A 15,928-nucleotide genomic window follows, 5' to 3' on the forward strand; every position below is an offset into this window, starting at 1 on the left:
TCCTCTCTGTGTAAATACCTACGTGATAGCTCACGTAAGGCTGCATTGTAACTTTGTGTTTGTTTTCCTGATTAGATGATGAGTTCCCTGGGAGCAGGGATGGAATCTCATGTGTCTCTGAGTCTCTACAGCCTTGGGTAGATCCCGCCTCATGAGGAGGTGCTCGGAATTGGCTGAAGGAGAGAAAGACAGATGAAGGGAAGGAGGGAGGCAAGAAAGCAGGGCCTAGCTTCCCACGTGCTCAGCATGAGGTGCACAAGCCCCTTTCCTGACTCCCAGACTGGGGGTCCTTCACTGACACTCAGTGCACCATTCTGGAAGTTTACTTGTTTCAACTTCTACCCACTGAAAGGTGAATGGAAACACTCACAGACAGCATCCCGTGCTGTGACCGACAGTATGGGACCTCCTGCTCTGGAAGGGCTTTTAGGAAAAGTCTGAACAGTCCACAAAGAGAGAAATACAGCTGGGCTTCAGGGTCCTGCAGACTTTGGGATATTTCGCATTCCGAGATGATTTTGTAACTTTGCTTGTCAACCTGAGAAGGCACGAGATGGCGAGGCAGCAGGGAGGGAGGACAGTGGGCAGAGGAGGCCATGGCCTCCGAAAGGACTTCAGAACCACCTGCTTCTGTCTCAACTCTCTTCTGCAAACAGCCTTTGCTGTGCGAGGAAGCCGTGCTCAGGTGTGGAGGTCTAGCCCGAGGCTTGCGGGAAACATTATTGCCTTTGAAGGCTCCTGTGGGACGAGCGGTGTGTACACAGACCCCTCACGGGGTCGTATCTTCTCCACTCACAGCTCTAGTCCCGGCCGCACTGGCCACACAGTGGAGACCAGCACACACCTCCCACTCCAAAGAAGAAAGCATCCCATGCACGTGCTTGTGCTGGCTTCAGCGAAACGACTGTGCTTTACTTATTGCAGTTTCACGCTGTGATCTTCCCACTTCAATCTATGCTGAAAATACCAACTGTACCCACCGTCTCCAACGTTATGTAGCACATGGATTTCGTTTTCCAGACTTCACTGAAATCGTTTGATAAAGTGGCAAAATCCCCTCTGCTTCAGAGCACAAAGAATTCTCTCAAAATAACTCACCTTTTATATAAATAACTCACCTCCGAGATAATTCTGCAGTAGGCACACTAAGTCAGAGGCTGCATCTCTAAAGCTTTTCCAGAGATCTGCGTTACTCTCCTCACCCGCCACTGCCACCATATGCCCAGCTCTGGTGTCACAGTGGGATGTGTTGGCACCCAAGCGGGACACCTCCCTGGCCTGGTTATTAGTGTGGGGCTGGAGGGTGGAAGGGAAAACCGGAGCAGCACAGATGAAGGGAGCGGCCAAGAGGCCATCTACCCTCGACCTCTCCTCCTGCTACCTCTCCTCCTGGTGGTAGCAGGAGGAGAGGTCGAGGGTAGATGGGCGGTATTACAAGAAGGTGTAGGAGCAAAGACATCAAGGAGCAAAAGAGATGATGCCACCACCCCACCCTGAGGTATGGGGAGTTCAAGGGATCGAAGGAGAGGGTGGCAGAGTCGTGACTTCAGAGAGAAGCAGGATTGACTTAAGGGGAGGAGAGGGATGGAGTCTTTGATAAAGGTCAAGGATGGACAGCAGATGGAAAGCCCCAGAGGAGGACTGGGGAGGGTGAAAAGGGAGGATTCATTCATGACAGGGGAAGTACAGGACAGGATGTGGGGGGCAGTAGGGAGAGGAGAGACTACTGGACAGTGTGGGTGGAAGGTGAGGGAGTGAGGCCGGGCAGGTTCGGCCTCAGGGGCCAAGTCTGCCTTACCTGGAGGAAGTAGGGTGACCAGGCTGCCCCGGGGGTGGGAAGATAAAGCCACAAGCTCTCCCAACCCAGCTGCTCTCCCAGAGTTCTTTGAGAGGGGACCTGAGCCATCTCTCACCTGTGCGTCCATGCGTTCATCACCCCATGTTCATGAGCCTTGGGTCTCATGTGCCCCTGGCCTTCCCACCACCTTCAGCTCTTACGTGTCTGCCTGACCACCCTCCTCTTCTGCTACCCTGGTCTGTGCCCATCTAACCTGCCAATCCTGTGTCCCACCTTCTCCCCAGTGCTGGTCACTGGGCTCCTGACAAGCAGGCACACCTTACCTATAATCTGATGCCTCAGATTAATAATAATAAGACAACATTAGCTTTCCTACATGTGACATCTCCTCCATCCAGGGCACTGTGCTAAGTGCTGTACATGCATCATCTAATTTAACCCTCACCCTGTGAGGTAAACAGTATTATCTCCCCAGATGAAAAAAATTGAGGCTGAACTAACTTATCAAACATCGAGAGGCAAATAAGTGGTAGAGCTAGCATAATGAAGGAGATGGCATTATCTGCCCATTGTCATATGCCCTCTCCACACTCTCTGAGGGCCTTATACTCCAATGACCTGGACTTGGCCCTGTGACTTGCTTTATCCAGTAGACTATGGGTGGGGTGACAGTTCCAAGTGAGGGCTTTAATAAGCATCACATATTTTTATTTGACCCCTTGAGCTTTTGGCCTCTGTCATGGGAATTCCCTGGGTCCTGGAACAATAAGACGCAGAAGCAGACCTCTACCTGTCTGGAGCCAGGTCCAGCTGAGCCCAGCAGAGCTGTAGCCAACCCACAAATTTATTGTTGAAAGCAACTAAGATTTGGGGGTTGTTTGTTATTGCAGCAAAAGCTGACTAATCCAGATTTAAACTAAGATGTTTCTGATTCAATACGGAGCTTTTAACATCATAGTGTTCTTCTATGCCATTGCTTCTTGGGCATAGAAACCAAGGCTATTTGGGCTAGATCCAGATAGGGACCTCTCTCCGCCCCCTTAGGAAAGGCTGTCTCTTCACCACTTCATCATCAAGTTGAAGTGGGCAACCTGTAGCTGTTCCAGGTGCAATCCTCTTTTTCTTCCCCTGCCCTCTTCCTAGAAAAAAAATTGCAGGAACCTACACATCCCAGCAAATCTTCAGCTTGGAAGAAGACGCAGCTCTATCAGTCAGACACAGCCAGGTTGTCACATTCTTGGTCAGCTCTGCTGGTTCTAAAAGATTTTTCCCCTCTGTGCTGTTATTATTCAGCTCAGTGAAGACTACAAAACTAAAACAACGCCTAAGAACTTTCCGGAAATTTCTTTTGTTTTCATCCTGCTGGCACTAATTCAGTGTTCCTTAACTTCACATTCCCAAATGATTTGTCATGTAAGTTTTTTGCTAATTTACTTTCAGTTGTTTTGCTTCTGCTGTTTCTTCCCCCCACCTAGATCATCTGCTTCAATATAACCATAATTTTCAAAACCAGTAGGATGTGCAGTGAACATTATACAGTAAAATTGATTAACTGAAAGCCCCATTAAAAAAAAAATCCTAAAAGCTAATGTAATACTCTTTTTCATTTTAGAAGTCATGTTATATTCTGGGGAGTTTTCCCCACAAATGTGTTTTTCAATGTTGTATTCTGATAAGGCTAAACTTTGTAGCTGCAAAGATTTGATTCCTTCAGATTGGAACATGATTTTCCCTGGTTATCTTAACGGGAAAAGCTGTGAAGTGGACACTTAGGTTTTTTCAAACGCAGTGTTTCTTCTCTCCTCTTCTGGTAAAAGAACCCTATTTTCCTTGAGGATCCACTGGCTTCCCTCTGTGTCCATGTGGTTTAGGTAGACCTGGCCACACCCTTGGCTCCAGTGCTCTGCGTGCCCCGAGGCTATGTCCAACCGGCACAATCAGGAGTTGGTTCAGGGCAGGCACATCCTGGCATCACCACCCAGTCAGGTGAGACTGGCCCCAGCAGGTGCCTGAGAAGGAGGTCGCCCAGTGCCTGTCACCTCTCCCTCAGGTGGTCTGTGGAAGCGATTTCAGCAGCCCCTCAGTCATTTCCTTCTCATTCTAAGCCATTCATCTTAGGAAGGAGAACCCAGGTTTGACCAAGTCTTTCTCCTTCAAAAGCTTACATGGAAGCTTTTAGGTAAATAGTCATACCTATTTATGTTTTCTAAATTAATTTTCTATTTTGTACCTTTTCTCCTGATGCTTCCTTGCCCTAGAATACTGTTCCTCTACACTCTCACTGTATAAATCCTACATAATCCTCAGGGTTCAATCTAAGTGCAACCTCTTCTGTGAACTGCACCCCACTTAGCATGAAGTGTTCCCTTAATACTTTGATTGTGACTCACATTGACCACTTACCGCCTCTAGCTTTATAGTTTGTTAAATACATCTGTCTTCTCTCTTGACTGTGAACCCCTTGAGGTCTGAATGAGTTAAATTCACTGTATTTAACTGATTTGGGCTCATTGTTGACCTTTGCTACAGTGGTGATTGAGGCTTTCCTCTGTGGTCCACAGATAAGTCTCCAGTTTGTGGTGATCAGAAGACAGGAGGGGACTGGTCAGTGTGAGCGTGCCTGGGGGAGGATTAAGACAGATGCAGCCTGCACACAGCTACTTACAGTGGGTGGAAGCATCCCGAGGAGAAATGCGAGGTACCCACACCTGCAGCAGGCTGGGTGCACCTCCCTCCAATGTCAGGCAAATGAGAGCCTGAGGACATTGGGATCTTGTTCTTTAGCCAGAAAATGCCCACCATCCATAAAGGTAATATCGTGAAGTCAAGTTCACAGGTGAACAGATCTAGCATCCATTTACTGTGCACTAATGTTTAGGGTCAGTTGGCAGTTGGGGGTAGATATCTGGCTCTTCATTCATGATCTCTTTGGCATTTGTGGCTCTTTGTTCTTTTTCAGAGCTCCATTTGTCCCTTTTCAGGAAATGCTGAACTTAAAGACTCTAGTCCTATTTGGGGACCAGCCAAATAGAGCTCTCAGGAGCCGAAGCCCACTATCTCCTTCCCATCTTCACTACCAGGGTGATGGGGACTACCAAGGCATGAGGGGTGCTTCAGCTGCTCCCACATGCTCACTTGCTCTGGTTTCCCTGCTCTCTTGTGTGCTCTCCAATCCAATCTCCACACTGCTTCTGGGATCCAAGTCCTAAAACACAAATCTGACCATGTTCCTCCTGTACTTGAAATCCTTCAGTAACTGCCCTTTGTCCAGAACAAGATCAAGTTCTTTATTTTGGCATTCAAAATCCTCTGTGACTCCTCCCTCATTTCCCCCTTGCATTATGTTGAGGCCATGCCCAATTATTGGTGATCCACACCATGCTTTTTATTCACCCCGTGGCTCCTACTACTGCTTTCACTTCTTTTTGTGTGTGTGCTGTCCTTTCCACCCCTCTTTGCCTGGCTAGATCCAGCTCATCTTTTAAGCATTCCTGAAGTCATCTTCTTCAGGAAGCATTCTGAAGATCGTCCCACTGTGAGTTAAATGTCTCTTGTCTGAGTTCTCTTCTCCTAGTACCCTGTGCCCACCCCTAACTTAACATTTGGTGCCACTTGCTATTATCTGTGTATGAGTCACCTGCAGCGCATCCAACTGCTCCTTGAGGATAGAGACTGTTATTCATCATTGTATAACCAGTACCTGGCAAAATGCCTGGCACAAAGTCAGTGTCGAATAATTTCTTGTTGGATAGAATTCCAATTTCTTCTGTCTTACAACTTGGAACGTGATTGCTGATTTGTTAGAAAGACTCTGCATGTCATATTTTCAAACATACAGGCGTATGGTTCTATTAATATATAAAAGTAACCCAGGGCTAGCTCTGAAAGCCAAAGAAGCTCCCTTTTCTTGAGGACTAAATGAGCTCTACCTTCCTTCCAGCACTCAGTTCTCCAACTGCAAGATGACGCCCATGAGAGTTAAATCAATGCAGTCAAGTTCCCAGTCATTGTCACAGGTGATATTTGTGGCAACACAGAAGTGCAGACAGTTCTCATAAATGTCTCTGCAAAAGAATCACCTTAGTTTAAAAGCACGTTGGGAGATCCATGACTGATTCCTACAGGAAGCTCAGAATTCATTCATGGTTGTAATCACCATGCTGGTTGCTTATCTCAGCAATCTTTCAAGATTCCTCTTTGCATTCCTGCATAATTTGTTGTATTGTGCCATTCTGTCCAAGTAATGATCAGTCCCATAAATATTGATTGAGTACCACACTACTCTGGGTATACATCTGTGAGAAAGAAATAGACAAAAACTTTTGCCCTCATAAAGCTTATATTCTAGTGAAAGAAACAGAAAATAAACATTGTAAGTGAACACAGTATGTAATATTGAAGGTGATAAGTACTATGAAAAATACAAGAAAGTAAGGAGAATCAGAAATGTGGTAGTGTTTTTTTTTGTTGTTGGTTGGTTGTTTTTTAAAGGGAGGTTAATTTTAATAGAGGTAATGGTAGGCCTCAAGGAGAATTCGAACATTTGAGCAAACACTTGAAGGAGATGAGTGAGCAAGCCATGTGGAAATACAAGCTGAGGGAACAGCCAGCACTGAGGCCTTAAGGAAGTTTGTACAAGGAACAGTGAGGAGAGCAGTGTGGGAGTTGCAGAGGGAGTGAGAGGGAGAGTAGTAGGAGTGAGATCAGGACGGTACACAGGGTGGGCAGGGCCCAATTACAAAGAACCTAGTAGATCTTCATAAGGACTTTGGTTCACACTCTGAGATGAACAGGAAAGTCATTGCAGCATTTTGAAGAGAGATATGACATGATCTGGGCTTACAATTGTTCCCTCTGGTTCTGTGCTGGGAATAGACTATATCAGGGCAAGGGTGAGAGTGGGGAGACCTTTAGGAGTCTTCCACTGTTACCTAGATGGAAACAGTAGAGGCGAGAAGTGGTTACATTCTGGATATATTTTGGAAGGAGACCTATTAGGATTTCCTGATGTAGGGTGTGACAGAGAGAAGCGAAGGGATGGTTCCAATGTTTGGGGCCTGAGCAACTAGAAAGATGGAGTTGCCATGAAGTGAGCTGAGGAAGACTGCAAGTGGAGCCCCTGTGCGGGGCAGTCAGGAGTTGGACCTACTACATTTGAAGCATCTGTTGGATGCATCTACAGGGAAACATCAGTGGCAGTTAGATACAGAAATCTAGATTTCCAGAGGTAGGTCAAACTGTAGTTGTAAAGATGTGGTTGAGATGTAAATGGAGAAGAGAAGAGGCCCAAGGACTAAAAATTGGGACATTCCAACACTTAAAAGTAGGGGAAAGAAGAGAAACCAACAGAGACTAGGAAAGAGAAAGTCATTGTAGTAGTAAGAGACTTAGACTATCCAAAGACAAGAGAAAAACAATTGTTTCCAGGAGAAAGGGATGATCAGATCTGTCAGATGTTGCCAATAGGTCAAGTAAAATGAGGACTGAGAACTGACATTGGGTTTATCAATGTGCTGAATATGGTGACATGGGATACTGGGTTAAATAGTGTTCCTCCCCAAATTCCTATCTACCTGGAACCTCAGAATGTGACCTTATTTGGAAATAGTTTTTGTAGATATATGTAGTTAAGTTAAAAACTGGGCCCCAAATGATGGGACTGAAATCCAATGGCTAGTGTCCTTATAAGAAGACCATGTGAAGACGCAGAGGGACACACAGGGAGATAGCAGCATGATAATAGACAGGAATTGGAGTGATGCAGCTATAAGCCAAGGAGCCAAGGATTGCCGGTAACCACCAGAAGCTAGGAAGAAGCAAGGGGAAATTCTTACCTACAGCCTTCAGAGGGAGCATGGCCGCACTCAAATGTTGATTTCAGACTTCTAGCTTCCAGAACTGTGAGAGAAGAAATCTCTGTTGACTTAAGCCACCCAGTTTGTGGTATTTTGTTATGGCAGCCCTAGGAAACTAATATACTTGGTGTCTTAGCTCAGACTGCCATAACAAAATACCACAGACTGGGGGCCTAAAACGGCAGAAATTAATTTTCTCACAGTTCTGGAGGCTGGAAGTTAGAGGTCAGAATGCCAGCGTGATTGGGTTCTGGTGAAAGCTCTCTTCCTGGATTGCAGGTGGCAGCTTCCTCACTGTGTCCTCACATGGTAGGTAGAGAGAAAGAAAGAGAAGAAGAGAGAGCTCTCTGGTGTCTCATCTTATAAGGGTACTAATCACATCATGAAGGCCCCACCCTCATGACCTCATCTAACCCTGATTACCTGCTCTGACCCCATCTGCAAAGATGAATTTTGGAGGGTACACAATTCAGTCCGTAGCACTTGGTAAAGCAGTCATTTAACATCTATGTACCTCAATTTCCTCATTGATAAAGTGGAGATAATAATGGAACCCGCCTCAAAGAATTGTGGTGAGGAGTAAATAGATTAATATATGTAATATGCTTAAAACAGTACATACTAAATCCTACATAGTGTTAACTATTATAATGATTATAAATCTAATCATTTTGTTTTGAAATTTAAATGATCATTTTTGCTTCTTTGCTTAATTCTCAATTAGCTCATTAATTTGACAGATTAAATTTCCCTAGAGTTCTAAAGCCAATTTCACACTTAATCAAATTCTCTTAAATATTTCAAAATAAAGGGAAAAAACCTTATAAATCTAGCAAAAAATTCTTCTAATATTTAAGCACTGTTTAAGCAATTGATTGACTATTTTCCCTTAAACATTTCAAACTAAGGTCACAAATCTAAAATGTGATTATATCAAACACTTCAAATATCTAACACAGTAGATGTTAAACAAAATTGTTCTCAAGGACTGTTAACTCTTATAATGGTAATAAATAAAATCTTATACATTTAGATTAAATTGCCTTGAGCATTTCAACATCTTAAAAATCAAATTCATAAATTTAGTATATTAGATTTTCCTAAGCATTTGAATATTGACTATAAATTTAACAAGTTAAGTTCTCCTAAATATATGCACTAAAATCATAAATCTGATAAATTTCTACTATATCATTTCATTAAGCATTTACCTTAAAAACATGAACAAAGCATAAACAAAGCAAAATTGTGTTATTACACTTAAATAAATATGACTTACACAAAAGCATCATTACTTCCTCATTTGTTATTCTTGTATGTTATACCTTTCTGGCATTACAAAGTTACTTTTCCAAATAACAGTAATAGAATTATCTGTTCAAGTCCTCTATAGTGACTGAGATTAGGAGAGAGCTGAGTCCCAAATTACAAAGGTAGGATACCTGTGCACAGACCTGGGACGGGGCATGGGCTGCCTCCCAGGGAGATTTCACCAAAGCTATGTATTAACAAAGGAAGTCTCTTCTTATGGTTGGCTTCTGCTAGCTGCATTGTCAGTGGGAGACATCCTCAGGCTTTTAAAATGGGATTTTTTCCCCTCAATCCAGTGCATCACATGTATCCTAGGACCCTTTCAACTTTCACCCTTACCCAATTTTTTTATCATAACTTTTTTCTTCCTTCCCTGATTTGAGTAGATGGAGCTATGTGCACCTGTGCTTGTGCGTGCACACACACACACACACACACACATATGCATATGTGCACACTGCTTAACAGTTACAATCAAACTTCCTGATAAGACCTCATTTACTCTTTCTTCTTGCTCATCATCCTCGGTTCTCTAGTCATCTATTGACAACTGAGCTCTTCAAGAGCAGGGTGTGCATTGGTTATCTTCTTGTTTCTAGTGGTCAGCACATTTGCCTGGTGCTCAATAAGTGCTTGTTGAACCAATTAATGAATAAATGTACTGAATGTAAACTTGGAGTAACCAACCCAAAAATCCTCTACTTAACTTCATCAGGTAGAATAAGTTTTTCCTTTCAGCAATTCCCTAACTTGCCCCTTCATCTGAAAAACCATGACAACACTCTTCTTATCTTATGAACGGTGCCTCACTTATAGCCCTGCTTCTTGCTTGTTTTTGATGAACCCCTCTCAGTAACAGCCTGCATGTCACACGTGTCACCATTCACCACCTTCCCCTCAAGGTTGACCTGACAATGGATCTTAACATGCTTTCCTATGAAGTCTGGACTGTTCAGAGTTCTTTTTCTGAACTGAGAATCCTTCTTAGAAAGGCGCCGTAATGGAATCGGCGTTCAAGGTGCCATAATTTGCCATCCTGGGCAGAGTACCTAAGAGCACACATTTGGATCCATAAATGCGTGACGGCAGATCCTGGCTCTGCCGTTTACAACCTTTGTTGTTTGGCCTTTCTCAGACTCAGTTACCTCTGTAAAAAAAGTAATTGTAACATCTGTCACAGAGGGTCGAGGCAAGTATTGAATGAGAGAAGGTTTGCAAAGCTCTTAGGATAAAGCAGGGTGCTTGAGTGCTCAATAAATAGTAGTTATTACCCAAATGGACACTTCCATTTTCTGTCTTTTGCCCCAATCTCCTGGCTGGAAATGCAGTTACATTCACACTGCTTTCTTTCTTTAACATACTGATTCTTCAAGATGCGAGGGGGAGTGAAGACTAAAGAATGCCCTCCTTGGGGAAATTGGGAAGGGAAGAATCAGATTCTAAGCGGACCAGGCATGATGTTTCTTCATATATTTGCAGAGCTGTATTAAGTAATAAATAGTCAACGAAATCCCAAGATTTTTATGTTTATTTAAAAAATAAAATTTTAAATACAAGTGTAACAGTATTAAGTATAATAAGATTGAATCATGTAATGAGTCACTTCAATTTTTGACAAGCTTCTGATTTCAAAGCCCTTAGATACTTCCTGTAATCAAAACCCATTTTCCAATTCACAGGCAGATGTTATCTAATGATCTACTTAATCTTTTCATGTTCTTAATTTGGGGTCAGTCTCAATGGCCTGTCTCACATCAGCTGTCATTTTTGTGATAGAAATGTCACTTCACATTACAGTTTTCATTGGGACAGTTCTCATCTTTAGTTTCAATTCAATTTAATTCAAATCAAATCCATATGTCTCAGAACAATTGAATTTGCTTAAAATCGCCTCTGTTCAGATAAGATTGTAACCAGTACATCCTGTTGATGCCACTGAAGTTCCTGATACCTTCTAAACCCCTGGCGCTTCCTGATAACAAGGACGCTGCTGCTTCTGCCCCCTGAAATGGGCCCGGTACCAGCACTGGAACCGGTGAGGCAGCCTTACAGCCACCAGTACTTGAACCACCACTGCTGTCTCTGGCCTTGATGCCACAGTCTCCACCACCCCATCCCACCACCATTCCTACTGGGTCAGTGCTCTTCTGAACTACAGAAAAATCTTTCCTTATACCTCATTTAACAGAAATCTTGGCTGAGAAACAGCTTATTAGGTTACAAGAATTTAGAAAGATATTGTAATTTGCTTATTTTTTTGTTTGTTTGTTTGGGGTTGGTTGAGTTTTTCAAGTCTTCCTCCCACAAGAGAGGCAAAAAGGACTGAGCCACAGCACAATACACCCATGGCATACTCAAAATTGTCCTTCTCCTGGAAAAACTCAACTACTTTTCTCATGCCTGACTTGTATACCTGACTTTCCCTGGGAAAATTTGTTTACAAAAACTTTTTTTGTAAGATTCCTGGTAGAAGTGACCTTACCACTCTGCCAAAGGTGTTGAAACTTCTTTACTCCCTTCATCTTGTGGGCTGGCAGACCAAAAGCGTTCTGGGGCCTTAGTGGCACTGTCTAGAGTAGGAAAACAAGGATGCTGGGACCAGGCAGGATCAGGGCCCAGAAAACTCACCCAGGAGAAGGGGTAGACCAGTTGGCTGCTCCACAGTATTCCCAGGGACTGAGCTTGATTACAGCTAAGAGCACGTAAGGAGACTTCACCAAGTGAGCAAAGCGCAGTTACAGAGGTCAGTTTGGAGCTGTACTGTGATTTGGCCACTGACAGCATGGCCTTTGCTGATGGTATTCCTGGGTATGGGGACTGTTAAAAGATGGGCTGAGGTCATAGCCCAGCCCTCTAAGCAGGCCTTAGGTAAGGCCATAACAAACCAGGTACAGAGGTAGTCCCTAAGGCTGGGCATTTGGGGAGAGCTCTACCCAAAGCAGTCTGGAGGGACTATGCAAATGAAGAGGTGAAACTAAGGTCATAACAGGGAAGAATGGGGTATAGAGCTGAGGGGGCAAGTGAGATACACATGCAGGCCACTGGCCAGGGGAATCCAGAGAAATGGAATAAGAAGGTAGGAAGCTATAAGTGGGATATGGCACCTGCTGCATGCTGCTAGCTTGGACTAGGGTTTCTTAAAGTTACCTCATCTGGCTAGATTTAGAGTGTCTAGAAAACCAGGGCAGAAGCTCAGATATATAGACTGAACTTACACAGTGCATTTAGGAATGATGTAATTGCTAAAGCTTAAACTTTTTATTTCATTTTATTTTTAAATTTTTTAAAATTTAAGTATAGTTGATTTACAATGTTGTGCTAGTTTCTGGTGTACAACAAAGTGATTCAGTTATACATATATATATATTCTTTTTCATATTCTTTTCCATTATGGTTTATTACAGGATATTGAATATACTGTAGTTCCCTGTGCTATATAGTAGGACTTTATTATTATCTATTTTATATATAGTAGTTTGTATCTGCTAATCTCAAACTCCTAGTTTATCCCTCCCCCACCCCATTTCCTTTGTTTTCTATGTCTGTGAGTCCACTTCTGTTGCATAGATAAGTTCGTTTGTGTCATATTTTAGGTTCCACATATAAGTGATATTATGTGGTATTTGTCTTTCTCTTTCTGACTTAATTCACTTCATATGATAATCTCTAAGTCCATCCATGGTGCTGAAAATGGCATTATTTCATTCTTTTTTATGGCTGAGTAGTATTCCAGTGTGTGTGTGTGTGTGTGTGTGTGTGTGTGTGTACACACCTTCTTTATCCATTCATCTGTCGATGGACATTTAGGTTGCTTCCATGTCTTGGCTATTGTAAATACTGTGAAGCTTAAACTTTGTAGTTAGAAGTCTTGGGTTCAAACTCCAACTCTGACACTTAGCATGGCTTTGGGCAAACTAATCTCTCTAACATCTCTGTATCCTTCAGTAAAGAACTTCAGAGGTTCTTTTAAGGATTTGTAAAGTTCATATCACTATAGATAATCAAAAACTGAAGGCGTGTGTCATGTGGCCTCACTGGCTAGTAGCAGCACAGCTAATTCCAGACCACATGGCATTCATTGGTGGGGCTGAGCCTGTTGATGGTTTGCCTTCCTGATAAGAAAGGATTCAGGGACTGGCAAGCTGGCCTGCAGTATGAGTCTCACAGCTGGCAGAAGGGGCTCTGGGAACCAGTACCTGATGTGGGTGGTGGGTTGGGAAGCAGAGCCAGCTGGAGGGTGCTCCAGAGCATCTGGGAAAGTTGTATTTGAATCACAATATAAGGGAAATATCCATTCACATTTTCCTCCTAGATCCAGAAAAGAATATTCTTCTCCCAGGGGTATGGGTGCACCCACACCCATGCACACACTTCAGAGCCCAGGGTCACAGTCAGACTTGTCTTCTCCTTCACCAATTATGCTCTGGCTTGTATTACTTTCTCTAATAGCCTCACACATGAACATTTGATCTTTGAAATGCAGTCCAAACATTCCAGTTTGAGAACGTTTGCAGCTCTCCCATGGTTTACATGTTTGCTTTTTGTTATTTCTATGTCCATAGAAGTGACTCCAGTTTTCTTTCTCTCTGTGACTGCAGCATTAATACTCTTAGTCTGTATTGGAAGATGCCCTGAGTTTAAATTAACTTGAATGCTGGGCTGAGTGTGAATCACAAGATATCCTGCTACTCTAAGTCTGGGGCTCCAGTGAAAAAGCCCATCCCTCACAGCTTGAGAGCATGAAAGGGGTGTCACACCACGCGAACCACTCTCCCCTCCCCAGCCTTACTTCCTCCTGCTCCACTTCTCACACCAAATTCTGACAGTCCCTCCAACGCCCTTTCCTGCCTCTGCACAGGCTCCTTCCTCTGCCCACAGTGGCCTTCCCTCCTTCTCTCCTGATGGCCTCCCCTTCAGCCTAAATGGCCCAGCTCAAGACATCTTCAGAATCCTCCCTGTAGACCTCAACCCCCTTGAAGTTTGTCCTTCCCCGCTCTTTGCTTCTACGCATTTTACACACATCTCTGTTGTTTAGCTTCTCACGTTGTAATCTCTCCCTCTGTGAGCTCTTTGAAAGCAGGATGTGTGTCTTCCTCATGGTATCTGTATCCCCAGCATCTATCACGGTGCCTGGCATTTGTCTGATACCCATTAAAAATATATGGATGACAGACATAGAAAATAAACTTATGGTTACCAAAGGAGAAGGGTAGGGGGATAAACTGGGAATTTGGGATTAACAGATATACACTACTGTATATAAAATAAACATCAAGGACCTACTGTTAGCACAGGGAACTATATTCAACTATATTCAATTGTAATAACCTATAATGGAAAAAAATCTGAAAAAGAACATATATATGTGTATGTGTGTGTATGTATATATATATATATGTGTATATATATATATATATATATATATATATATATATATATAACTGAGTCACTTTGCTATATACTTGAAACATTGTAAATCAACTATACTTCAGTGTTAAAAAAAGGAAATATTTTTGTGTATGGTGAGAGAGTGTGTTCTAACTTCATTGATTTATATGCAGCTGTCCAACTTTCCCACCACCACTTGCTGAAGAGACTGTCTTTTTCCCATTGTATATTCTTGCTTCCTTTGTCAATGATTAATTGACCATAGGTGTGTGTGTTTATTTCTGGGCTCTCTATTCTGTTCCATTGATACATTATGTCTGTTTTTGTGCCAATACCATGATGTTTTGATTACTGTAGCTTTGTAGTATTGTCTGAACTCAAAATGGCTTGAAGACTTAAACATAAGACATGACACCATAAAACTCCTAGAAGAGATCATACACAAAACATTCTCTAACATCAATTGTACCAATGTTTTTTTAGGTCAGTCTCCCAAGGCAATAGAAATAAAAACAAAAATAAACAAATGGGATCTAATCAAACTTACAAGCTTTTGCATAGCAAAGGAAATCATCAACAAAACAAAAAGACAACCTATGGGCTGGGAGAAAATATTTGCAAATGATGCAACCGACAAGGGCTTAATTTCCAAAATATACAAACAGCTTATACAACTCAACAACAACAATAACAACAAAAACAACCCAATCGAAAAATGGGCCGAAGACCTAAATAGATATTTCTCCAAAGAAGAAATACAGATGGCCAATAGGTATATGAAAAGATGCTCAACATTGCTAATTATTAGAGAAATGCAAGTCAAAACTACAATGAGGTACCACCTCACACCCGTCAGAATGGCCATCATTAAAAAGTCTACAAGTGGGACTTCCCTGGTGGCACAGTCATTAAGAACCCACCAGCAGGGTGGATTCGGGTTCACCCGTGTCCCCAGTGCAGGGGACACAGGTTCGAGCCCTGGTCTGGGAAGATCCCACATGCCATGGAGCAACTAAGCCCGTGTGCCACAACTACTGAGCCTGCACTCTAGAGCCTGTGAGCCACAACTACTGAGCCCACATGCCACAACTACTGAAGCCCATGTGCCTAGAGCCTGTGCTCCGCAACGAGAAGCCACCGCAATGAGAAGGCCACGCACCTCAATGTAGAGTAGCCCCCGCTCGCCGCAACTAGAGAAAGCCCATGCACAGCAACGAAGACCCAACACAGCCAAAAATTAAAAATATAAATAAATAAATTTTTTTTTTTTAAATTTACAAAAAAAGTCTACAAATGACAGATGATGGAGAGGGTGTGAAGAGAAGGGAAACCTCCTACACTGTTGGTGGGAGTGTAAGTTGGTACAGCCACTGTGGAAAACAGTATGGAGGTTCCTCAGAGAACTAAAAATAGAATTACCATATGATCCAGCAATCCCACTTCTGGGCATATATCCAGACAAAACTGTAATTTAAAAAGATACATGCACCCCTATGTTCATAGTAGTGCTATTCACAGTAGCCACGACATGGAAGCAACCTAAATGTCCATCAACAGATGAATGGATAAAGAAGAT

General features: G+C 43.0%; 1 protein-coding gene across 2 annotated transcripts in view; it reads left to right on the top strand.

Annotated features, from left to right (window-relative positions):
• SYT9 (synaptotagmin 9) overlaps positions 1–15,928 on the top strand; it is a 190,550-nt gene that overhangs the window by 166,582 nt on the left and 8,040 nt on the right. The window lies entirely within an intron of this gene.

Source organism: Balaenoptera musculus, chromosome 8 (assembly GCF_009873245.2).
Source record: "Balaenoptera musculus isolate JJ_BM4_2016_0621 chromosome 8, mBalMus1.pri.v3, whole genome shotgun sequence".
Lineage (NCBI taxonomy): Eukaryota > Metazoa > Chordata > Mammalia > Artiodactyla > Balaenopteridae > Balaenoptera > Balaenoptera musculus.